This window comes from Furipterus horrens, unplaced genomic scaffold (assembly GCF_987537825.1).
Source record: "Furipterus horrens unplaced genomic scaffold, mFurHor1.1.pri manual_scaffold_1, whole genome shotgun sequence".
Lineage (NCBI taxonomy): Eukaryota > Metazoa > Chordata > Mammalia > Chiroptera > Furipteridae > Furipterus > Furipterus horrens.
The window spans coordinates 163346079-163373308 of record NW_028327171.1 but is presented as its reverse complement, the minus strand read 5'-3'; the positions used below and the strand labels follow the sequence as shown (position 1 = coordinate 163373308).

The 27230-nt window shown below is 38.8% G+C and overlaps 1 long non-coding RNA gene and 2 pseudogenes across 1 annotated transcript in view; 2 read left to right on the top strand and 1 right to left on the bottom strand.

Moving 5' to 3' along the window:
* LOC150022167 (uncharacterized) overlaps positions 1-27230 on the bottom strand; it is a 108390-nt gene that overhangs the window by 50887 nt on the left and 30273 nt on the right. The window lies entirely within an intron of this gene.
* Positions 12878-13757, top strand: LOC150022169 (lipid transferase CIDEC pseudogene; annotated as a pseudogene).
* On the top strand, positions 18591-19518 carry LOC150022168 (lymphokine-activated killer T-cell-originated protein kinase pseudogene; annotated as a pseudogene).

The following is a 27230-nucleotide window of genomic DNA, read 5'->3' as shown; positions in this document are numbered from 1 at the left end:
TCTAAGAATAATATTGCTTATTTTTCCTGATTTAAAAAAATGGATCTGCCTTTTGACCCAGTGATCCCACTTTGAGGAATATATCTGAAGGAACCCAAAACACTAATTCAAAAGAACATAAGCACCCCTGCATTCATTGCAGCATTATTTACAATAGCGAAGATACAGAAGCAGCCCAAGTGCCCATCAGTTGATGAGTGGATAAAACAACTACGGGCCATTTACACAATGGGATACTACTCAGCCATAAAAAAAGAAGAAAATTTCACCCTTTGCAACAGTATGGACCTGGTGAACATTATGCTAAAGGAAATAAGCCAGTTAGAGAAAGACAAAAGCCATATGATTTCACTTATATGTGGAATCTAATGAACAAACTGAACTAACAAGCAAAATAGAGAGAAATGGCAATAAGTCGTCGTCGTCGGCAGCCGTCCGTCTCGAGAGACGATGGTGTAGCTTCTTAAGAGTCTATCTGCACCGCCGAGAATGGCTGTGCAGTCCGACTCGGGAGTGACATGGTATCTGTCTCCTCCCGTGTTGAATCGACATCTTGCGATGACGCTGAAGCTACAGAGCCTGGGCAGGGTGATATGGAGGGTCTGCTGTTGCCCATGCAGCAGACCCCCCCTCTCTTCGCAGCTGAAGGGTCCAAGGGAAAGACGGAGTCAATACAGCTTGGCTTCAGGTGCGCCGCAGGAGTTGCCGGTGTTGACTACAACATCAAACCGCCTTAGGGACTCCGGCTCCGGATTTTCTGTCGGGGTTTACTCCCTTAGCCTTTCCCCTGAAGAGGTATGCCGCAAGGCAGCGGAGGTTTTTTGGAGTCAGAGTTTTCCTTCTCTGATGTACCCTGACTGGAAGATCGAACCAGCGACACTTAGCTCGCAGGCCGACGCTCAATCCACTGAGCTAAACCAAAATAGAGAGAGACTACTAGATAAAGAGCAAGAAGACAGCTAAGTTGGGGGGGAGGTGATGATAGCGGGCGGAGGGATAGAGCAAAATGAAAAAAGGACTCACAGACATGGACAACAGTGTGGTGATTGTGGGAAGGGAGGGGGATATAAGGAGACTAAATGGTAATGGAAAAAGTACAATAAAAAGGTAAATGCATATTCCCGGGCCTCATCCTAGGTTCACTGAAAAATAAAATAAAATAAAACTGAATACCTCTGAGCTTGTCATTCAACTGTTCAACAATATTTTTATTTCTCTTTTAAGTACAATTCATATGCTAGGTCCCAGGGTCTTAAAGAAGAAGGAAGAATATCCAAATTGCTTTCAAAATCCTACTAAGCAAGAAATTCCAAATAGCTGATATGCTATGAGCCTTTTAAAAGTTTGATACAACTTTATAATACTTTTCAGGATAAAAAATATTCTAATTGGTCTTTTTATAAAATTTGAGCCTGTATAAATGAGTTATTTCACAAATGATTTTGGTAGAACATGAATTTACATTAATAACAAGGAAACGTGAAACAATGGAATAGATCCTTGTTTGTATTTGGCTGTCAGACTTTTTACCTTCAGCCTTAGGTCTCTGCCTTTATAGATGACAGAAGCTGGTTCTGAAACTTAAGACTATTCCAGAGCATGTATACAAAGGAATTTTGCAAAACTTGCATATCGACTGAGTCAACTGCTGTCTTGCTGGCTTTTTCAGGCCATGCTCACCTTACCTTGCAAACATTTGTTATAGTAAATCATGCCATGTAAGCTCATGGAATTTGAACATGACATCTGACTTTGACATAGACTGTTTCCAACCAGCTAGCTCCCATGAAACTGAGTACGACCAATTTATAGGCAGTTGCTTTGCTCCCCTCCTTTTTCTATAGGCATTTTATGCTAGATCAGCCTTTTCAGAAATGAATATGGCATCTGTCACTGGAGACAATGGGTGACAGAATAGGCCAGTGTCTGTACAAATACCTTACCACTGTTAAAAAATGGGAAAACAAAACCAACAGCCTAAAGTGCATGCCCTACAGACAACTGAAGCAGCAAAAGTATCTTTTAATTTAAAGGGTAGCATCCTGACCTGACACATGCCTGGAAAACAGTCCTCCTCCTGACCTAAGAGATGCCCAGGCACATTTAGTGCAGGTGTCAGCAGCCATACTGACTGGAGAGAGGAAGGAGAGACCCTGCAGCAGCTCCTGCAGGGAGGGGGACGTTAGGTGGTAGGACCTACAGAGAGGTCCCCTTTGCTCCTGATGGGTCATACTGCATGGGGATTTTTGTATTCCGAGATCAATGAGACTTGGTGAAGTTGTGACATGGCAAGCAACAGGCCCTACGGGAGGACTGCATGTTTTTCTCTGAAATATAAATCTCTCCTCTCTCTCTTTATGCTTTATTGATGGACAGTCAGATGTCAAAAGGAAATACACACCTGTTACTTCCAAACTGGGCATATTTTCCTTAGCAGACCCTTCCAAAGGCATGGGGAGTTAAACCTATCACTGTGAAAGTGTTTTCCATGCCTTGGCTGAGCTGTGAAGGAAGTCAGTTTGGAGATGTCATGAGTCAACGGGGAGATGACTATAATTTATGTTAGTCCTTTTGTTTGGAAAACAAAGATAACTGAAGCCTCTAAGACTAATGATCTCATAGAAGGCCTAAATCTGAACATCAGACACTCAAGAAAGCTTACAATTTTCACTGCAGCTATGCTACATGAATCATGAATGTGTTTTATACCTGTTATTCCAGTACTTTAATTAATGCTATTTTTTAAAAAAACTCACTTACTCACTAAGAGTCCTGGAATCCACTTATACTTCACTCCCTGACAGCAAAATCACCTGTTACCATTCTTTGCTGCCTTGACCTTCTCTGATGTTTAGGCAGCCCACTGTGGCACTGATAACACCCTCATGTTTTCTTATTGTACTATTATTTTTGCATGAGTTCTTCCCAGGGGGAAATTGTACATTTTCACTAGGCATATATAAAAAAAAGAAACTATTTTTTTCTCCCAAGATAGCATATGATGACCTTGGGCAATATGTGCAGAGTTTCCTGGAATTTTATTAAAATATTATCTGATAAGCTGCCTTTGGGTCTGCATTGTTCTTTTTATGTGGGGCAAGAAGTGGGATCCACTAAGCTTAGCAAGCTTAGCTGGATGTTACTTAAACTTTAGGTGGTAAACGAAGACATGCTTTCTAGAGCACAGATGGCTGGAATGATCAAATTTAGAGTAGAAAGTTGCGGTAGTCTCCTGTTACCTAGGGAGATATGTTCCAAGAGCCTGAGTGGATACTTGAAACTATGGATGGTACCGAATGAAGCCTATGCAGACATCAGCTCCTTGAATATTTGTTTCATTGTATCATCGATGAGATTACATAAGAACTTAACTCTCGTCTATATCAAATAGATTATGGTAAAACTGGTTTTGCTGTACATCCTTTGGCTTCAAGTTGTAGGACCAAATGACATTAAGTGAGGACTTATAGTTCTATGTTTTTTCTTATACATGTATATGTATGATCAAATTTAATTTATAAATTAGGCACAGTAGCAGATTAACAACAAAAACTACTAGCAAAATAGAACAAGTATAACAATATACTGTAATAAAAGTTATGGAAATGGCTTTGGGACCATTCATTGTTAAGTAAAACAAGTTACTTGCACACAAGCATTTGGGATACCGTAAAAGTCATCCGATAACTGAGATGGCTACTAAGTGACTAAATGGGCAGGTTGCTTATACGGCATGGATAGGCTGGACAAAGGATGATTCACGTCCCAGGTGGGATGGGGCTGGGTGGTATGAGATTTTTGTCATGCTACCCAGAATGGTACTCAATTTAAAATCTATGAATTATTTCTGGAAATTTCCATTTAATGTTTTTGGACTGCAGTTGACCTTGGGTAACTGAAACCATGGAAGGAGAAATGGTGCATAAGGGTAAGACTACTGTGCATTAAGAATTACCTGGTTTTGCCTATATTCATTAAAATGAGTGCAATAGTAGCCCTGAAGATTTGGCATCTGAAGCAGTCCTTTTGTTCCCTCTATTAAAAGCTTTTTGGTCTGGCTCTTAAAAACCAATCCATTCATTTTTCTCTTTCAATAAAAAATAAAAAATAAATTTTGAGAAAAGTTACAAATCAGGGCAACTTGTAATTTATTTTCCCTTGGAAAGAATGGTAATAAATAGAAAGGGCTTGTGAAATATGCCTCCCTCAAAGGAAAGCACAACTCTTTCATGGGCTAAATCATGCCGAGAACTGCTCATTACTCCATTGGATTGTGATACATATGATAGAACAGGCGTGTAAATGGGTCACTCAGAGTGCACTTGATTAAAAAGAAATGTATCTCTTGGGAAATTTTTGGTAAATGGACTGAGTGTTCTTTCATTTCTGAGGCCCTTGCTTAGGAGAACAATGAAGCCAGGTATTCAGAGCAGAACCATCTGCTGAAGACCATGCAGGTGGGTGTGCTGCTGCAAGCCCCTGTCATCTGGGTGAGGCTCTGCCAGAAGCACAGGCCCCAGCCAATTTTGCCTTTTTCTTTGCTGGGAAGATGCAGATACAGGCAGAAGCAAACACTTATTTTCCAAAATCAATAAAGCTGATCACATTGTGAAGTCTCTAGGATGATAGAAAACACCACATATACCCACACTATACCATCACCACAGAGCCAATTTTTATTTCTGTAAAGCAATTATCAACTCACATATAAATGAATACAGTATTTGAGATCAGAGATCCTTGGAAATTCTGATATTGTAATCAAACCATAATTGAGCTATTTTGGAACAGAAAGTCTCTTTGCTCTTCAAAACACATAAATATCTAAAAATTAAAAGATGACCCATTTAGAACAGTATTGCTTCAGCTGTAAGTTTTAAGGGGTTTAATGTAGGTGAATTTCCCTGCTTGATATAAAGTTTCTATAGTCCAGTACTGATATTTCTGAACCTGGTGTGTGTGTGTGTGTGTGTGTGTGTGTGTGTGTGTGTGTTTGTCTGTGTTGGGGTTGAGTGGACATGATCAGCGGTGACGAATTATTTTTCTCAAGTGATCTGATCCACAAATCCATCTGCACACCAATCATTATTTTCAGCCTGAATAAATAATATCTTGTGCATGTAGATATTATTTTTCAAAAGTGTATATATGCTCTCGTTATCAGAAAAATGTGAAATCATTTTAAAGTGTTGTAGAATTCATTGTAGATTTTGTTATTTCTATTTTTCACTACATGGATTATAAAAACATAGCAATTACCTACAGAGCCAACCACAATGTTTTAAATGTTAAGAAGTTCTTCTTCCTGAATTAAGTGCATTGGGTAATATATTTCAAGAGTTACTGATAAAATAGTTATAATAGGGACTTACTGGAGATATACAATATAATGGGGGATATGATAGATATAATGGGATTTTCAATTATAAATGAGTACCATTATAAGAGTCATTAAACCATTTGGTTATATTAACTTTAAATGTTTAGCCCTAGCCCCAAAATAAAATGCTCAGAAAGCAATTACTATCCATTACCTCTGGGGTAGGGACTCCGCTGCCTTGCGGCATACCTCTTCAGGGGAAAGGCTAAGGGAGTAAACCCCGACAGAAAATCCGGAGCCGGAGTCCCTAAGGCGGTTTGACGTTGTAGTCAACACCGGCAACTCCTGCGGCGCACCTGAAGCCAAGCTGTATTGACTCCGTCTTTCCCTTGGACCCTTCAGCTGCGAAGAGAGGGGGGGTCTGCTGCATGGGCAACAGCAGACCCTCCATATCACCCAGCCCAGGCTCTGTAGCTTCAGCTCCACTGGAGAGGGCACTCCAGCGTTATCGCAAGATGTCGATTCAACATGGGAGGAGACAGATACTGTGTCACTCCCGAGTCGGACTGCACAGCCATTCTCAGCGGTGCAGATAGACTCTTAAGAAGCTACACCATCGTCTCTCGAGATGGACGGCTGCCGAGGAGGAGTGGAATAGTATGAGCAGTCACTGAGAAGGCACTTATTTCTACTCTTTATACTTCTATATTGTTTGAATTGTTTACAACAAACATAAATTCAAATATTAGTTTTATATTTAAAAAGATTAAAATAAAAATGAGCCCCTTGAGGTGCTGACTCCTGGGCGCCTCTCTCGCATCCATTCTCTTCCCTTAGGCTTGTTCTAGGAGCCTGAGAATGACTTCTCATCCCTTGCATCTTTGAAGGAGGCTGCCCATTTGACAATCATGTTCCCCACATGCTGAGCCCCCCCGTGGGCACTGGGCTTCACACTTCCCGTGAAGTCTGATTTCACAGGGAGGACCACAGTACAGGCTGCCACATCAGCACATCCGTGTGTTTGGTGGCTACGGCATAATAGCCAATCCCCACCTAACTGTGCCTTGCAGTTCAGCTGCTTGTGGGTGCAGAGCGAAAAGTGATTCTTGCCTCCTGCCATCAAATGTGCTGGGACAACTGGGGAGCATTTATGAAATTCCACTCTGCCCTGTACCAGAAGATTATAGCTGCCTGGTTCATGGTGTCTTCTCCCCACAATAACTCCATGATAGCTGCTACTCAGTGTGGATCATGTGATATCTGACATGTGTAGACTCAAAAAGCTGCAGCAAATTCTGTGCAACACTCACTAATATGTTAACTTAATCTAAAATACTTTAAAATTCTGTCCCCAAATAATGCTGCCATGCTGAATTACCCCATATTAAGTATTGTCATGTTGTATTATGGCATGACATTCAGGTAGCTCATTGCAGCAACTAAAAACACCAAAATCCTCTAGGGAGATTTCATGGAAAGCAGATGCACTGTTATATTTTTTCCTAAGGAATTCAGTCCAATTTTAGTAATGCATATGTGAAGTGGATAAAACATCACAAATATAAGACATGCACATTTCATTTTATGTGTAACTAGACCTTTACATTTTAAGTATCTAGTCTGAGGAAAAAGAATTATTTAAATCTAAGGTTCACATTTTCTCTTCTTTCTTCTATGTTTACAATGAGTTGCCTTATTCAAAGGGAGGACAAAAGAGATGGGGTGATTTTCCTAATTGATGAGTTTTTTGATTTAAGGCCCAAATACACCAACTGGCTTTATTTTCACTAGACTCCTTAAGAGTCTAAAATAGCCTCAGGCCTCAATCTTTGCAGTAGGGTGTTAAAAACTATATATTTATATATACTATATACTACATATATATGAAAACTATATACAGGGTGGGAGCCCTGGCTGGTTTGGCTCAGTGGATTGAGCATCGGCCTGCGAGCTAAGTGTCGCTGGTTCGATCTTCCAGTCAGGGCACATCAGAGAAGGAAAACTCTGACTCCAAAAAACCTCCACTGCCTTGTGGCATACCTCTTCAGGGGAAAGGCTAAGGGAGTAAACCCCGACAGAAAATCCGGAGCCGGAGTCCCTAAGGCGGTTTGACGTTGTAGTCAACACCGGCAACTCCTGCAGCGCACCTGAAGCCAAGCTGTATTGACTCCGTCTTTCCCTTGGACCCTTCAGCTGCGAAGAGAGGGGAGGTCTGCTGCATGGGCAACAGCAGACCCTCCATATCACCCTGCCCAGGCTCTGTAGCTTCAGCTTCACTGGAGAGGACACTCCAGCGTCATCGCAAGATGTCGATTCAACACGGGAGGAGACAGATACCGTGTCACTCCCGAGTCGGACTGCACAACCATTCTCGGCGGTGCAGATAGACTCTTAAGAAGCTACACCATCGTCTCTCGAGACGGACGGCTGCTGACGATACAGGGTGGGATGAAGGTAGGGTTACAGTTGTTTGTATGGAAAATAATACAATAATTAAGAATACAAGAAAAAAGTTATGTTTTGCATCCTCACAATTATAAACCTACTTTTGCCCCATCCTGTATTGTAGTTTTAAAGTCTTTCAATTCCTTCTCTTCTACCATATATATACCTTTAATTTATACAGAGTATGATTATATAATCTAGCCAAAGCAGGCATTGTTAAATAGCCAGTGCATTAATTCATTATTCACCTTTCACTGTGATGAATTTCTATCACATAAAAACAGCCGTTGATGAAAATATTCAGTAAGTCACTCTTTTAAAATAGTTTTTCATGTATGGTTTTTAAATTCAGGTCCAGAGAATATTTCCATCCTACTCGTACTTTCTCTAGACTCCACTCTTCAAAGCTAAGTGAAGCCAGGGGCCCCTAGGGTAGCGAGTAAATGCTGTGTGTCTAGGCTCTACGTGGTCTGTGAGCACTCACAAGGACAGGTCTCATTCACACAATTTTCCATCCCCAGGCACAGACAAAGACAAGGATCAACAGACTCTTTTGGCTCCCCAACAAACCTCTCTTCTGTGAAGGTGAAAGATAAGTTTATATAGAGTGTGAGGCCATGATCCCAGAGGGCTTTTCAATACTAAATAATAATTCCAAAGCTCAAAGATCTATTAGCACAGGTTGGGAGGCTGAGTTGCAGATAATACTTTTAGTGTATTTACTATATACTTTCATTTTAGTTTAGGACTTCTAGTGGCATATCTTTATTTTTGTTTTGATTTTGCTGTTTTGGGGAGGATTCAGGGAGAGGGCTGTGAATAGGATGGCGTGATAATGGGTTGTGGGGAGAATGGTGCGGTGGCAGTTTTCTCGTCATAAGTACTTAAGTTAATGGCAAAAAAAAGACCACAGAGGTTGGTTGATCATGAGAATAAATGATCTTGAGGTGCCAAATTTTAGAAGGCATTACGGAGGCTGCTCAGTGCTGCCTACCCTGGAAGCTGCTTGTATGTCCCAAGATTTTCCTCCTGGGGTGCCCGTCTCAATGACTTTATGTCTCTGATAAAAATAATGGAAAAGATTTGAATGGAAATGGAGCTAATAATAAAATGCTGTTATTATCTGAGCATGAACTTTTTATATTAACTCAACAAATGTCTAAGGAGAATAGATTAGTGTTGGGCATTATTCTAGGCACTTGGAAATACATCAGTGAACAAAACAGATAAAATTCCCTGTTCTGGCAATGTTTATATTCCAGCAGGAAAAACTCTGTGTATATATATCTAGTGTATTACATAATTCATTAACAGAACTTTTATTAAGTTAGACAGCAATTTTGTTAAAACCAAGAATTTTTGTTTGGGGGTCTTTCCAGATTTCACAAAGTAATTAGGTTGCCCTTTGACATTTGCTTTAAACTTTCCCCTCATTTTTTGTTGGGGAGCCAAAAGAATCTGTTAATCCTTGTCTTTGTCTGTGCCTGGGGATGGAAAATTGTGTGAATGAGACCTGTCCTTGTGAGTGCTCACAGACCACGTAGAGCCTAGACACATAGCATTTATGTGCTACCCTAGGGGCCCCTGGCTTCACTTAGCCTTCAGGGGTGGAGTCTAGAGAAAGTACGAGTGGGATGGAAATAGTCTCTGGACCTGAATTTAGAAACCATACATGAAAAACTATTTCAAAAGAGTTACTTACTGAATCTCTTCACAGCTTGACAAGAGCAGGCACCAGCCACAAGGAATAAAACCACAAAGAGTCATTGAGATTGTTCTAGAAAGCATGACTTCTCAAAACTGAAGGGGGGGTGGTGGTTCAAAATGCTGACATAGAAAGGTCTTGAACTCACCTCCTCCCATGGACACATTGAATCTACGGCTACATATGAAATAGTTTCCTCTGAAAAAGACTGAAAACTGACTGAACAGCTCCTTTACAACAAACAATGAAAGAGACACAGTGAGATGGATAGGAGAGGTCGAAACGTGCTCTTGCTAAAAACCCGACCTTCTGCGGTGTGAACCTACCATTGGGAGAAGCCTCACAACTCCAGAGTTCCTCCCTGAGGAACGAGGGGTTTGTGCCACATCAGGCACTTCGTAAGGCCTGCAGAGAGATGAGCCTCCAGAGCACCTGTCTTTAAAAACCAACAGGGCTTATATCTAGGAGACCCAAAAGGCTTGAACACTGAGATTGCTCTTAAAGGGCCTGCATACACACTCACTCTCCCTGGGACCCAGCACACAAGCTCAGCTTGAAAGGCACCAAGACCATGTATGAAGTTTCATTTGCTAATCTTGAAGCATCTGCCAGAGGGGCAGGAACATGTTGGGACTCTCCAGGGATGGAAGTGTTGCTAGGCAACATTTTTGTGCTCTTCTTCTACATTGGCGTTGGTGGCACACACAGTCCCTGTGCTCTCCGGCTGCCTAGCTAAAGCCCGTGGGTATGCCTGGGCCCTGCACACTCCCACTGCTTTGCTAAGCTCTCTGGCTACCTCACTAAAGCTGGTGGGGTCATGCAGTCCACACGGGATGCTTCTTGATCACCTGCTTTGGTGGCAAGGGGGACTTGGATTTCTGGGTGCCACAAAAGTATAACAATCAGAAAGATACTTCTCAGGAGGCCAACACCCCCAGGACACTGCACAGACAGTCAACTGAAACACACCAGTCTTTTTGTGAAAAAGTCCAATTTACTTGTCCTGGGGCTTCAGCCTGAGGGAGAGGTTTTAGGTTTGCTATACACCTAGAGGCTACAAAGGTGCCCTCAAGGGAAAGTAGGCCAGGGGATGCCACCTTTACATCCCTCAGCCTTACTGGGAGTTTGCAGGAATGTCCCAGGGGAGCCCCAGTTTCTGCAACTGTTGCTCAGGGGAGCTCTCCAGATCACCTGGTCTGGAGGCCAGCAGGGTTTATGATTGTGGACCCACAGAATTATATATATTTTCATACTTTGAATGCTGCTGTCTAAAGGTCTGGCTTCTAGTCAGCCTGAAACTGGATGCTGACTGAAATACCTCACTTTGGAAAACTGACAGGTCTTGACACACCCTTAGCAATGGGGACCCATCAAGAATAAATATGGCTGCTTAGATGATCACAAAGGTTTGAGAGCTAGCCAAAAGCTAGGACAATGTTGAACAATAAGGCTTATTACCTAGACAAGGCCACTCCTCCAAGACTGAAAGAGGTAGCTGTTTTACCTTATACATAGTAACAAAGAAACACAGAGTGAAATAAAATGAAGAAACAAAAGAATATGCTTCAAACAAAAGAGCAAGACAAAAACTTCAGCAAGAAAACTTTAATGAAATGAAAATAAGAAATATACTTGATAAACAGTTCAAAGCAAGGGTCATGTAGATATGCTCACCAAATATTGGAGAAGAATGGATGAATGCAGTGAGAACTCCAGAGAGATGAAAAATATAAGAAAGTACCAAACAAAAGGTACAGATCTGACAATACAATAACCGAACTAAAGAAATACACCAGCAGACTGGATGAAGTAGAAGAAAGGATTAGTAATTTGGAAGAAGGGCAGTGGAACCCGCCCTGAAAGAACAGAAGCAAGATCAGAAACAAGACAAGGATGCCCACTCTTGCTACTTCTATTCAACACAGTATTGGAAGTCCTACCCAGAGCAATTAGGCAATCACGAAAAGAAATCCAAACTGGAAAGGAAGAAGTAGAAATGTAACTCTCTGTGAACAACACAAGTTTACATATAGAAATGCTAAAGACTCCACCAAAAAAGTGTCAGACATAATAAACACATCAGTAAATTTGTAGGGTCCAAGATCAATATATGTAAAATCCATTATGTTTTTATATACTAATAACGAACGATTAGAAACAGAAATTAAGAAAACAATCTTTTACACTGCATCAAGAAGAATAAAATACCGAGTAATAAGTGTAACCCAGGAAATGAAATGAAAGCCTGTACACAGAAAGTGACAGGACACTGATGAAATATATCGAAGAAAATACAAATAAATGGAAAGATATTCTGTACTCATGCACTAGAAGAATTATTATTGTTAAAATGTCCATATTACCCAAAGCAATCTACAGATTCAATGTAATCTCTATCAAAATTCCATTTCTACAGAAATAGAACAATCTTAAAATTTATATGGAACTACAAAAGAACCTAAATAGGCAAAGCAATGTGGGAGGCTCCTTGATTTCATACTATTTTACAAAGTCGTAGTAATTAAGACACTATGGTATTGGCACAAAAACACATAGATCAGTAGAACAGAATAGACAGTCCAGAAATAAACCCATGCATATATGGTCAATTAGTTTATGACAAAGGCAAGAATATACAATGGGAAATGATAGTCTCTTCAATAAATAGTGCTGGGAAAACTGGACAGCCACATGCAAAAGAATAAAACTAGACTACTATCTTATACCATATACAAAAATTAACACAAAATGGATTAAAGACTTGAATGAAAACCTAAGACAATAAAACTTCTGTAAGATAACATTGGTAGTAGGTTTCTTGACATTGGTCTTGAAGATAATTTTTTGGCTCTGACTCCAAAAGCAGAGGCAACAAAAGCAAAAATAACCAAGTGGGACTATACCGAACTAAAAAGCTCCTACACAGCAAAGGAAGCCATCAGTGAAATAAAAAGGCAACCTACTGAATGAGAGAAAATATTTGCAAATCAAGTAACTGATAGGGGGGTAATATTCAAAATATATAAAGAACTCATACAACTCGATAGCATAAATACAAACAATCTGACAGATAAAGTGAATACAGGATCTGAATATACCTTTTTCTAACAGGCACATGAAAAGATTCTCAACATCACTAATCAACAGGGAAATGCAAATCAAAACTACAATGAGATATCACCTCATACTCATTAGAATGACTATTATAAAAAAGACAAGAAATATCAAGTGCTGGTGAGAATGTGGAAAAAAGGGAGCTCTTGTGTACTGTTGGTGGGAGTGTAAATTGGTGCAGCCTCTATGAAAAATAGTATGGAGGTTTCTCAAAAAATTTAAAATGGAACTACTGTTTAATCTAACAAGTCCACTTCTGGGATTTATTCAAAGAACACAAAAACACTAATTCTATGGAGGAAGATGGCACAGCTGTAGAGACAGAAGAGTATTTCCAGACCCTGGCAGATGACATGGTGTTCATGGTCCTCCAGAAGGGGCAGAAATGGCAGCCCCCAACAGAGAAGGACTCTAGATACCAACTCTCTCCCTCTCGTAAGCCTGCTAAGAAGATCGATGTGGCCCGTGTAACTTTTGACCTGTACAAGGTGAACCCACAGGACTTCATTGGCTGCCTGAATGTAAAGGCGACTCTATGGCACATACTCCCTTTCCTACAATCTGAACTGCTATGGGGCCAAGCGCATCATGAAGGAAGCTCTTCGCTGGGCCCTTTTCAGCACGCAGGCCACAGGCCACATGCTGCTCGGCACCTCCTGTTACATGCAGCAGCTTCTGGATACCACAGAGGGCGAACAGCCTCCCAAGGGCAAGGACCCATCCCTCATCCCCACCTGTCTGAAGATGCTGCAATGAAGGCCCTAGTCTCTGGAGGCCTTCTCCTGCCAAGGACTAGACTGGAGACTCCATGCTCAGCTGGTAGCACCCACAAGCCTGGCAGTTAGAGAGGTTCTTACCTCCCTACTCCTCCCTCATCCCCACAGGACTATGAAAGTGGAAGCAGAGGGAAAGGCTGGAAACCTGGGGTGAGCTGGCCAAAGGCAAACTGAGGGGTTTTGGCCTGGCCCAACTCCTTCCTGTCCAAGGTAGCTTAGCTGACCATGACTGGTCACCAACAGGCTAGGCAGGAAGTCTGCCCCTCAGTCTTCACATACTGTACTTCCATCACACTCCTTACCTCCTGGACACCGTCCCTAATTCTCCTGAGTGAATTATCAGGCCCACTAGTGTACGATATTAGAGAGTTCACAATAAATGATTTACACTGATAAAAAAAAAAAACAAAACACTAATTCTAAAAGATACACAGAGTAGGACAAAAGTAGGTTTACAGTTGTTCATAGGGAAAATACAATAATTAATAAATAGTAAATCAAGAATAAACTGTGTTTTGCATACCCACAACTGTAAAACTACTTTTGCCCCAACCTATATGTACCATTATGTTCACTGCAGCATTATTTATAATAGTCAAGATATGGATACAACCTAAGTTTCCATCTGTGGATGAATGTCTAATGTAGATGCAGTATATAATTGTCAGCCATAATAAAGAATGAAATCTTGCTATTTGTGATAACATGGATGAACCTTGAGGATATTATGCTAAGTGAAATAAATCAAAGACAAATACCATATGATTTGACTTACAAGTGGAGTCTAAAAAACAAAACTAATGAAAAAACAAAACAAAACTCATAGATACAGAGAACAGAGTGGTGGTTGCCTAATGGGAGGTGGTTTGGGGCATGGGATGAAGGGGGTCAAGACATTCAAACTTCCATTTAGAAAATAAATGTCATGGGAAGTAACGTACACCATACGGCTATAGATAATAATGTCATAGTGAGTATTTGCTAGTTATGGAAAAATAAATCTTAAAAGTTCTCACCATGAGGACAAAAATTTTTTATCATTTTGTATGGTGATATATGGTAACTAGAGTTACTGTGGTGATCATTTTGCAGTGTATACAAATATAGAATCACTATGGCATTCATCTGAAACTAATAAAATACTACATGTCAATTATATCTCAATTAAAAAGCACTTGAAAATCAGGTTTAATGACTTGGTTTGAAAAAATTGTTCCAACTTCATCTTTATATTTGCTGGACTATCCTTTTTTTTCAGAAGTTAAAAAGTCTTCCCAATATAGTGTTAATTTTCCTTGGCTTCTGAAAATGATGGTCAGTTTTTGACAGTTGATTCTGACACATTTTATGAATAGCTAGACAAAAGGTTTACTATAGACTTACTCTGATAATATATGATCCATTCACAGAAAAAACCATTACAGAAGCAAGAGCCTGCATCAAGCACCATATTATGAAATGGTATCTATGTCAACATAAATTAAATTGTTTTTATTGAAATCATAAGATTGGAAAGCACTTTGAAATATTACTTTACACAGGAATGCCTCTGAATTAATAAAAACTCATTTGGCATTGAAAATATTTATTGAAGACCTACTATGGGTCAGATATTGTGCTATATATTGGTAATGAATAAATCATCAGTCATGTTTTTTAGAAGCCAACAGCTAACAAGGTGTCAGAAGTACAGACAATCTATAACTCAGTGTTAATATAATGGCATTTTTAAGGTGATGTGAAAAAGTTGCCAGAATTGTTCTTTATTTCATGGCCTCTCAAATATGTTCCTTCAATCTCCCTCATCAATCTAGCACACTAGATAAAAACCTTTATTTTTACTAATTGCTGCTTAGTGTGTCTTGCAATCCATTATGTTCATTTATGTTTAATCTTGTTCTCAGAGAAAAATATATAATATCTGATTACTATTTCTTTATAAAATCCTTCATATGTTTTAAAATCTGAAAATTATTATACTAAAACAAGAATATTTTAATTGTTGAATTTATTTGTACACCACCTCTCACCTCTTTCCAACAAAATATTCAGGGGCATAAAGAAGACGATATAATTATAAGGCAAATAAAAAAGAAATAAAAAAAATAGATCCAAGTTATAAATGATCAGGTAAGTTAAACTTTAAGAGTTATTTTTACTGATAGCAGGAGGCCTTACTTATATTTGCATTTGAGCTTCCTGGCACCCAGTACAAAAATGAGAAACATAACAAGTTAGTTACATTTTAAATATGAAAGGAATAAACATGCCAGTTTCTCAGAGGAGAGCAAGTTATATTTTACATTAAACTACCAGATAACTTTTACATAGTAAGGGGAGATTAAATTATATAATGGCCACTATCCAAATGTTGAGGCATAATTCATGCAACCAATTATTAAATCAAGTTCAATAAAATCCAAAGACAAATATTAAAGCACAATTTAGTGAAGGCAATTTGAGAAGGCAGAAGATCACTAGGACATAAACACGTGGCCCAAGATATGAATACATGGACAGATGAACTGCCTTCCCTTTCCCTTCATATCGTTCTTTCATCTGGTATTAGAAATACCTACATCACTGACAATTGAAGGTTCAGTCTCTGGAAAAATCCTTGGAGAGCTGGTTTTCTATAATGCTAACGATGGTGAATGGATGGTATATAAACTTTGAAATTTAAATCAAACAGTGGTAGGACTGTGAGTTTACTATGAAAGATGAGAAAAACATGCCAGCATGGGTCTCTGCTTGTACAGGATGTTGGGGACAGTCCATCTTCACACAAGAAACCAGATTTCCCTCAGACACAGCACTGGACTCTTTCTAAGATTTGAATATAAATTCCCGAAAGTACCATAGAGCAGAGAAAAAAAATAATCTTATGGGAGAGTTATTTTTAAGACAGATATACAATAACCAATTATTTTAGTTAAATCATGCAAATAAAAGGACAATTCTGCCAAAGAAGCATTGATTACTCTACCCAAGACAAAAAGAAAACCATCCAAATGCAAAATAGAGTTGTTCAGTTTTTTGTTTTTGTTTTCCTAATTAAAATTTTCAATAGGGAACAACAGAATCATGGTCCCAGAATATTCTTCCCCTTTGGTTTCAGATCTGGGACAATGTAATATCAAATTGTTCCCACCTTTCCTTATAATTTGAATCTCTTTTAATGACTGTTTAATTCTCTTAACCATATATCTGCTACAGAGGTGCTTGGAAAGATGCAAATAATAGTTTGCCAAAAGAAGCAAAGGCAAGTTGAGTTTGAGAGTACATGCCTGTCTGTGCTCTCATGGTACCGTAGTCCCTCTCTATATCACTGTTCACTTATTGCAGCCTCATTGTATCGCGGGATTTTTAAAAATATTATATTTATTTATTTATTGCGGATTTTTCACTGTATCACAGGATTTTCCGGTCCTGTATATGTATGTTGTTAAAGTTATGTAGGTTTAAGAGTGTAGAATATGTTTAAGAACATAAGTAGTGTTTATAAAAGTGTGGAAAAGGTTAATAAGGGAGTGGGAAAGGTTAATAAGGGACTGGGAACAGTTTATAAGTGTATGGGAAGGTTTTATAAAGCCTTAAAAAATATATAAATACTAAAGTAAATGTAAGGTTCCTACTTCGCGGATTTTTACCTATCGCAGGGGTGTCTAGAATGGAATACCTGCGATAAATAAGGGAACACTGTACTCACTGAGACGCCTAGAAACCTGATTCCCTCTCTTCCTTCACCCATTTATTGTGTTCTTATTCAGAACCCACTCTTGAGTACTTGAGGCTCTTAAATTTATTTTACATCAATCCATTTATAATTTCAAAGGTGGAAAAGGAAAACCATTTCTTTTTTATCTTGATATTGGTAATTGGGGCTCTGTGTGACTGTTTACTTCCATCTTCCATGGAAGCAGTGAGATTAAAGAAAAGTGAGAAATAGCTTAGTCTTTGATCATTTTGACTTTGTGGAAGTGGGTGACCAGGATGAAAGTCAATAGTTTATCACATTACTGCATTCCAACTTAAACTTTTTAAAAGGGGGAAAATAAAAAGAATTTATTCAACAAATAGCATGTTAGGAAAACAGTGACAATGAAGTTGACCTTTCTGTTACAACAAAGGGGCCTTACTAAGTGGCTTATGATGAATTTCAAGGTTGTGGGAAATAACTGATAGCAAAACTGTCTGTTTTTTTGATCTACTGGCTTACTTAGAGAAGGGTTAAAATCTTAAACTATCGATTAAATTGGGTGCCTGCTAAATGAGGGAATTATCAAAATACGGTTTATTAAATGCTCTGCTTAATGTTATGCAAAGCACAACAAAGGACCAGGCAAGTCCTATTATGGTTTTTACACAACAGTGAATCAACAGGCTCTCTGAAGGGTTTTAGTTTATTCAGCAATAATAAGGTAAAAAATTGAGTCAGACTAATGTTAAACACAGAGGAACAAATTTATGTTTCAGGAGACATTAAAAATATTTCTAAGTCATTAGAGACATAACCCTGAAATATAAGAACTCAGAGGACTGGGGCTTAAGCAGCAAAAATTGTATAACATGCTTACTAAGGCTCTTTCTTCCTACTGAAATATCTGGTGGTGGAGAATCATCAAAATTCCCCCCTTTTGGAAAATCTCAGTTGAAAAATGGACTGGCTTGGAAGTAACAAGTGAATATTCTTTGTATTTGCATGTCTGTTTGCTTCAATAAACCAGCAACTCCTTGAAGCCAGGGGCCATGCCTAGCCACGCCTATTTATTTTTGAGTCTCTAGTCCTCGACCCAGTGATTTACTCCTACTAGCTGTCTAATAAGTAAATTGTGGTGGCTTCTAGAGGGAAGGAGAAAGAGAGCTTAAGTTTCAGTGTCAGAAATGTATATAGTGTCTCTGCTATCTTTACCTTAAGCTAATGCTTATGTCGTGATATGGGGGAATTCAATATTACAATAACCAGAAGCTCATCAAAGAAATTAGAGCTACTGACCACCCTGCAGTTTGCAGGGCTGCACACATGCCTTTGAAAGCCAGGAGGACAAGAGCAGTTGTGGAGTGCATGTGTTGGCTGGTGGTCACTGAGGTAGCCACAGGATCCTGCTGGGGGCCACTTGGAGCCAGTTTTTAAGACAGCCTTAGCTTGAATCTCTTGTCATCTGGCTCCTTTTCTGCCTGGAAAGTGACTACTGCACCACATGGCTCAGGGCCTAGAGTGATTATTACAATGAAAGAAATTAATAATTTCAAGACACCAGCAAATTACCTGAAAAAAGGAAATCTGCACTATGTTCAATTCCATGTATACACAGAAGCTTGGCTTTGGCACAGGGTAAATGTCTACCTTATGAAAAGATCTCCAAGAGGCTTGTCTAATTCTCTTTGGGCTGTGAAAAAGATTAATTCTAGCTGTAAGGGTCACTACCAAGGTATGTATCAAAAGAGACTAACTGATGAAGGTAAGATTTTGAAAAGCCTTCATCATCCAAATATTATATATAGGCTACCTGCTCTCACTGAAACCAGTGATGGTAGTCTGTGTCTTGCTATAGAAAATGGGGGGTGAAAGTCTCTAAATGACTTAATAGAAGAATGAAATAAAGACAGCCAAGGTCCTTTTCTAGCAGCCATACTTGAAAAAAAGTTGCTTTGAACATGGCAAGAGGGTTAAAGTATCTGTACCAAGATGAGAAATTGCTTCATTGAGACATATAGTCTTCAAATGTTGTAATTAAAGGTGATTTTGAAACAATGAAAACCTTTGATGTAGGAGTCTCTTTACCACTGAATAAAAATATGACTGTAACTGGCCCTGAGGCCTATTATACTGGCACTGAGCTTTGGAAACCCAAGGAAGCTCTGGAGAATGGTATTACTGACAAGGCAGACATAGTTGCCTTCGACCTTACTCTGGGAAATAATGACTTTGTCTGTTCAACACATCACTCTTTCAGATGATGATGATGAAGGTAAAATTTTTGATAAAAGTGACCTTGATGATGAAGCATACTATGCAGCGTTGGGAACTAGGCCACTTTTTAATATGGAAGAACTGAATAAAATGTACCAGAAAATAATCAAACTCTTCTGTGTGCACTAATGAAGATTCTAAAGATCATCCTTGTACTGTGCACATTGTTGAAGCATTGAAATAGATGTCCATTGATCTCTTCATATTTATAACTATATGGGCTTCAAGTATGGCTCATGAATTTAACTGTTCTGTTTACTGTAATACATTCATATAGTCACTATGATAATCCATTATTAATAGAGTCTTTGAAAGTGGCCTATTTTCGGACCATAGTTCCTTGTTAACATTCAGACAACTATTTCTTATAAAGGTATTTCATGTATACTTACAATGATCAGCATTTGATATTATAGTGGGTTTCCTATAAAGTTTAAGAAACTATTTTGCAAACCACTTTTGACTAAATTATTTGGCCCTGGCCAGGTGACTCAGTTCGTTACAATATTGTCCTATACACCAAAAGGTAGTGGGTTTGATTTCTGGTCAGGGCACATACCTAGGTGGCAGGTTTGATCCCTGGTTGGGGTGTGTAGAGGAGGCAGCCAGTCAATGTTTCTCTCTCACATATACAATTTTATCCCTCTATTTTCCTCTCTCTAAAGTCAATAAACATATCCTCAGGTGAGGATTAAAAAATTTTTTTAAAGAAGCAATTATTTGAACTTGTTCATAAAGATTTACAACATTAGCAATAAAATGCTGTAAATTCTTATGTTCAACATTAATTTGAGTAAAGTGACCAATATTTTTATTAATGATCTTAAGCAAATAGTCTCTATTTCAAGGGGTCTACTGAAATTAGTAATTTGTGCAGTACAAAATATTGGGTTGGCCAAAAATTTCATTTTATTTTTTTTCCATAAGATGGCTTTAGTAGTGCTTAGTTGTCTTTAACTTCATTTGAAACAATTTTGTTAGATTGTATTGTGACAGGTGTCATATCAGCATGCATTAGAAAAAAAAACTAATCAAAATTGGTAAATTTTTGTGTAGCCATTTTAATATTGAAGGGGGAAGAAAATATGCAATATTTTCAGCATATTATGCTTTATTATTTCAAGAAATGTAAAAAAGTAACTGAAACACCAAAAAATATTTGTTCAGTATATGGAGAAGGTGCTGTGACTGATTGAACAAGTCAAAGGTTGTTTGCAAAGTATTGTGCTGGACATTTCTCAATGGATGATGCTCCCCAGTCGGGTAAACTAGCTGAAGTTGATAGCAATCAAATTAAGACATTGAGAACAATCAACGTTATACCATGTGGGAGATAATTGACACACTCAAAATATCCAAATCAATAAAGTTATTGGTGAAAATGAAAATATGTCTTTTATTTTATGGAAAAAACTAAACAGATCTTCTGGCCAACCCAATAAGTCCACATTTGTTTATTATTTAAAACATTAAACTTTTTCTTGGTCTTTCTTGGCTGAAGTACTTATTTAATATGGTCACTGGAAGCTGAGGGAATATGGCTTAAAAGAGTAGCTCCTTGGGTGTTTCCAAAACATTTTTGGTTAAGGCTTATTTTGCCCTCTTGGATCTCCCCAGATCCTTGGTTTTTGCTTTCATTTATTAAACATATTTTCCATATTGAGATTCCTTAAAATTTTTTAAATTAATTTATCTATATCCAAGCAGTTCAGAGTTCTGCTGTAAAAATAATAAAACTTTAATATGATGATAAAGAATAAAGGACACTTTAGTTACCACCCCCCAAAAATAAATGAATAAGAAAGAAAGAAAGAAGAAAAAAAAGAAATTACAGTTATTGACAAATGTCCTCTGAGAAGTCACAAATTGCACTAAAAATGATCAAAATATGAATTGCTCAATTCATAAAGAAGTAGTACATGTCTATTGCATATTCAATATTTTTGCTTTTTTATATTTCTCCTTTCTAAGAGCAGGTTAAATGACTGTTGACCTCTGTGAATTCTTTTGAGAAATATATAAAATAAATATAAGATCCAATGATCCAATGGTCAAAACAATGTAATGTTTATCCCTGTTTTCAGGGAGAAAATAGAATTCTGGTTAAGGTGTATCACAATGTTCTCAGCAATATGGCAGCCTTGTCTGTGCTCACTTATGAAGAGATAATTCATAGCTTTCTCTGTAATTTACAAAAGGGGTCATTACAGGATGCCTTGGGCACTTGTGCTCTGCATTAGAGGCCCGATCAAATGGTTATACTGCATTGAAGTCAGTGAGGAAATAAAATCCTATAGCAAAAATGCCTTCATGTTCATCCTTCAGAGATTACCAGAATAGTCCTAGGCAGGCAGAGGGCAGAATATTGAAGTCAGATTTTGGATTTATAAGACTGTTCTAAATTTGAGATTTTTCTAATTGTGTCTTGGAAAGGCACTCAGCCATTTAGAACCCAGTTCCTTCCAGATCTAAAATGATAATAAAATCGCCTAGGTCAGGAATTCTTTTTTCAGAAGATAAAGAATGAGAAAATGTCTTGTATGAAACAATCAAGCAATGTAGTGTGTTGGTTAATGAATGATTCCCAGAGCAAGGCTGCCTGGGTATAAACTCTGCTACTCACCAGTTGTGTGTTCTTGGTTGATTATGTACTCTTGCTCTACTGCATTTCCCCATGTGTAAGTGGAGGTGATAATAATGCCTAACTACAGGGTTATCATGAGGAGTAAATGTACTAATGCTTGTAAAACACTTAGAACACTGGCTGTCACATAGGAAGTTCTATATAAGTATTTGGTGAATACACAGTAATTTGAATTCATCTCTTGATACAGTTCCAGCACATAAAAATCTCAAGTGGAGCTCTTTGCATTTATGCCACATCTACATAAAAAGGCAACCAGAAGAAAATAATATAATAATATAACTAGGAGAAAAGGGAGGCATCTTGTTTAAGAACTTAATTAGGTCAATATTAATGGTAATCTCAAAGCTTTGGCTGGGCATTTTTGTAGTTAAGGGAACAGCGACTAAAAGTTTAGAAAAATTGTTATTTTAAACAGTTCATGATGGAACAAGTGTTGGTACAATTAGACAGGTAAAGGAGGAACAGAAGGTTGATGGTTGGCTTTGCATAAGAATGTGGGCACTGACCCCATTTTCGGGAGGGTGGGAGAGATGAAGTCTTTCAACTAGAAAAATGGTTCTCTTCCTTGGTATCAGTTTCAAAGTCCTGCCTCTAAGTTCGTGCTTGGAAAGCGTGTAGTTGTATTGGTCAGGGTTGAGGTGCGCTGGGTGGTCCAACCTGCTAGACACACAGAAGAATAGGAGGGCTTGGCCCCAGCCTGCCCAGGTGTAGAGATTTCAGATGGAACCCACTCACAGTATTCATCCTGGCCTAGAAGGCCGGTGGATGTCTAATATCCAAGCCCACTCCAATTGCCCTAGTTGAGCCCCAGTGGAGTGATAGTCTAAACTGAACAACTCAATCTTACGGAAGTAAACCTTCAGAAAAAAGTGCTAAAATCTCAGGTGAGACCAACTCACTGGCTAGAATTAGATTTCCCAAAAGATGGGTTAAAATGTTCTCAGTAGAATATAGATGATGTATTGCAGAATTGTATACCTGAAGGCTAATATAATTTTAATATCACCCTGATAATTTCAAGTTAAAAGAAATGTTCTCAGTTGATGTAAAAAAGAGTGGTGGGAAACTCTGAGTTCAAAGGAGCAAGACTGGGAATTTGAGTGTGCCTTCAAGGACACAGCAGTGAAGGGACTGACTTCTGAGACTTTATTATACTAGGGGATAGTCTGATGAAGTATATAGTTAAAAAGAAATCCAGGCCTCGTTCATAATTCTCTTTTGTCATTGCTAACCCCCGGGAAGTCTGGATCAGTTGCCCATTCTTGTGTGGTGGTGGCTGAGGAAAATAAAGGAATGTGGCAAAGGGGAAGTGGGCCTGTCCCACACTCACCCTTGTGTTTGCATTTGTGCAGATTTGATAATGTTGTTCCAAGGGGCCATGTCCATAATTTCTGCACTGTAACCACTGGGCACAGAGGGCCTGTGGATCCACGGTAGAATGGGGGAGATGTGGGAGGAGCAAGAAATATAGAGAAGCAGTGGAGAGGGATGGAAAACTCTGGATGGATCTACAACATTCTTCTTCCCAATATATATAAGGGGAAAGAGTCTACTTTGTGTTATATATTAAATATAACTGCTTCTTTTGAAAAGATCCTTTCAAAACAATGGATATGAATGTAATCATCACCATCATTAGTATGCTGCAATCTACAATTGTTGAGAACTTATGTGCTAGGCACTGTGCCAAAGGCTTTATTTATACTCCTTCACTTAATCCTTAAAATAATCCTGTAAAATGGATATTATGCCAGTTTTGTTAAGAAAACCAAGGCCAAACAGGTTAAGAAACATACCAGTGTTATGATGTTGTCACTGACAGAACCAGGATTAAAATTCGGGTCAGTCTGACCCTCAAGCCTGTGCTCCTAACATTCTCTACATCCCTGTATATTTCACCGGATTAGGAGCATCAGGAGAAATGCCCTACAGAACAAAACCACAAAGACGGCAGGAACAGCTCTGAGTGATCCAATAGATCTGCCTCCTGCTGTGTCATAAGAATTGAATAAGTTATATGACGTGCAACCTAATGGTGGGCACCAATTTTAAAAAATGTCAGGAACATTTCAGCTTGAAGGAAATAAAGAGAGCTGTTATAGAAGTAGGGTGATCTGTGTCAGAAGAGACTTGAAGCTGTTTCAAGTCATCTGTGCATTTAAAGTCTGGCACTGGCGGGGAGAATGGAACCCTCTGCATGGGAGGAGATACACACAAGAATAGAATATGAACTGGTCTTGGTAGGAGGCAGTCAGAAATACCATTAATTTTTCTGAAATCTTTTCCTCAAATCTGTTCTGCTGGTTCTCCCTTGCCCTCCACTGATTGTTATCTTGGGTTCATCCACATAGGGTTTCTATTTCATCCCATACATTCCACTTTGGGGCAGTAGAAGAGTTTCATTTTCTGGTTATTGAAAAGTCAAGTGTCATCTAAATGAAGGCTCCAATCTCTTATCCAATTTAAAGAAACCATTTTCCTGTTCAGACCTGGAATGCAGTCAGGCAGGGGTGGAGGCATCCTCTTTTGTTTCACTTTTGTTCTTCCCCCCGCTACTTTCCTCTCCTCTGCATGCCACTCATTGTGCTGCTTCTGGCTCAGCCAGGGTCAGGAAGAAGGGGAGGGATGAAAGAAAGGCAGGGAGCTCTTACCTGAATGGGCTAATGTCATCTGGCATCAATATCCTTGGTAATGGCAGATGCCTGAAAGGTGGGCCTTTGGCTTACGGGTCAGGTGTATGATTTCCTCATGTCTCTAACTACCACTCCGTTCCTCACCACCGGGACCCTCTGGCACAGCACTCATTATTGACATTGGTGGTGCACTCTCCAGCTGGCCTCTCAGAGCCTGATCTTTGGTCTAAGGCTGCCCTGCCCTCAAGGGAACCTCTTGGGAATGACCCGTTAAAGACAGACCTAGCCCACAGCATTTAGCAACATGCCGCGTTCTTTAATTGGAGATAGACTAAAGGATTATAGAACCAAGTTCACTACACCTTGGCATGTCTTACACGAATGGGGAGGCATCTCTCTTTGAAATGTGATTGTATATAATTTCTAATTGGTCAGCTCTGAGCTCAGTAGAAATGTAAGATATTGAAAAAAGTTCCATTTAATCTCTTATTTCAAGAGAAATATGATCAGATACCATAGAACCAGAAAGTTTTCATTTGATTTAGCTGGTAGACCCTCCTCTGCAGTGTCAGCATCAAGGTGATTGTTCTGACCTTTATTCAATTTACTTCTAATGAGGAAATTGGGACATCTTTTGGTGCATTAGAACGATCATTTTTGAGTGCCTACTAGCAACTATATTTCCTGATATAAACCTGTATGCTAAGGGGCAGTCACTGACGGTCACAGTTAGAATGAGGCAAGGCCAGATTTTGCCCAATGCCAGCTCCACAGTCTGCTTTTCTTCATATAACTGCATGTCCGCAGCAGAACTGAGGAAGCAGCTATGGTAGTCTTCCAGTTGGTGTCACTATATACTGGCCAGACCATAATTATGGCCCAAGGACTTCTTACTTCTAGTTAGTCAGAGTGTAAAGCACTGATTCCAGCCTTGATTCTACATTTGAATTATGAAGGGAGCTTTAAAAAAAAAGAGAGACATGCCTGAGACTAATTCACAACCAATAAAATCAAAATCTCTGGCGCTGGGAATGGGCTTATAGAAGTATTATGCCCAAGCTCTTGAGGTGTTTCTAAATGCAGGCAGGGATTGAGAACCACTCATTTACATAAAGAGATAATTCGTACTTTAAGAACTTGCCTGCCTTGTAAGTGATAATCATTGTCTCTAAAAGTAGACAAAAGGTTTGAAAAATAAAACCAAGACATACTTCTATGTAATCAAAAGGGAAGACATACTTGATATTTAAGTTGTAAGTGTTCCATGCTCCTAATTGACACTCTATGTTAATATATGTGATGAAAGAATAAAGTTACAGTTATTATATTTATTCGTGCCTGCTACTTAACTTACTTCAAGTTACCATTTAACTTACTTATAACATGGAGAGAAGACCAAACAAGATTTTTTTTGGCAATAACCTGAGGCCACATTATTAAATAAGCCCTGAATAAGGATAGTAAGAATGCAGCCAACATAGAAAATGAACACATTAACTACCAAAATACCATTCCTTTAAAGAGAATAAAATAATGCTGTAGGGATTAATTACCATTTCCTTATTAATGAGTATTTCATTTGATTTTCATAACATCCCTGGAAGGCAAGTAATGCTATTACTCCTGTGTAACAGGTGAGGATCCTGAGATTCCGTGTGTGAACAACATACCTGAGGTGGAACTAAAACCCAGGTTTCCTGGCTGAAAATTGTCCTCTTTTTACTGCTTGGCACTACCAGAAAAAAAATCTAGATTCAGCATATTCTTAGTGATGTCAAAGCCAATCCAAATTCACAGAGTGAGAGGCAGATCTGCCACTTCAATATGTGTTGATCTAATAGCTATAGTGATTCAGAAAAGCTGACTTGTGGGAATGATTAGAAATGACCAGTGGGAATTGCTTTCAATGTAGCTCCCATGAATCAATGGTTCTTGCTGATTTGAACAGCTGAAAAAAGTTTACTCATTCAAAATTGGAAAAGTGGTTGTAGAAAAGCCCTAAGGGTGAACAGAGTTTCATCAGCCTTCACAGAGGGATTTTTGCCTTCCTGTTTGACCTGATGAACAGTGAGCAAAATGAAGACAGATGCCTCTTCTTAAAGGAGAACCACAGCAAGAAGGAATCTGGAGTTTGGCCACTAAATCATGACTAATTCTATATCAAAGCACTGCTGCTAAATGCTTAGCAAGGCATGCCATTCAAGGATTTTATGCATTTTGTTCCAATTAACTACTTGATTTATTCCAGTCACAGGAATAAATTATTTCTTCTTCTTTTTAAAAAATTTACTGATTCTATTGAGAGAGAGAGAGAGAGAGAGAGAGAGAGAGAGAGAGAGAGAGAGAGAGAAAGAGAGAGAGGTGTTGTTCCACTTGTTTATGTATTCATTGGTTGTTTCTTAGATGAGCCCTGACTGATGGGACCTCAAACATGCAACATTGGTGTATCAGGACAATGCTCTAACCAACTGAGCTACTGGCCAGGGGAAAAAATAATAATTCTAATAATATGACCTAGACCAGTGTATTGTTGTGTTCACCACTGAAAATTATTTTGTTTATTTCAAACTCTGAATTTACATGACTTTATTGCTTAACAACCTGATTGGAAAGGTA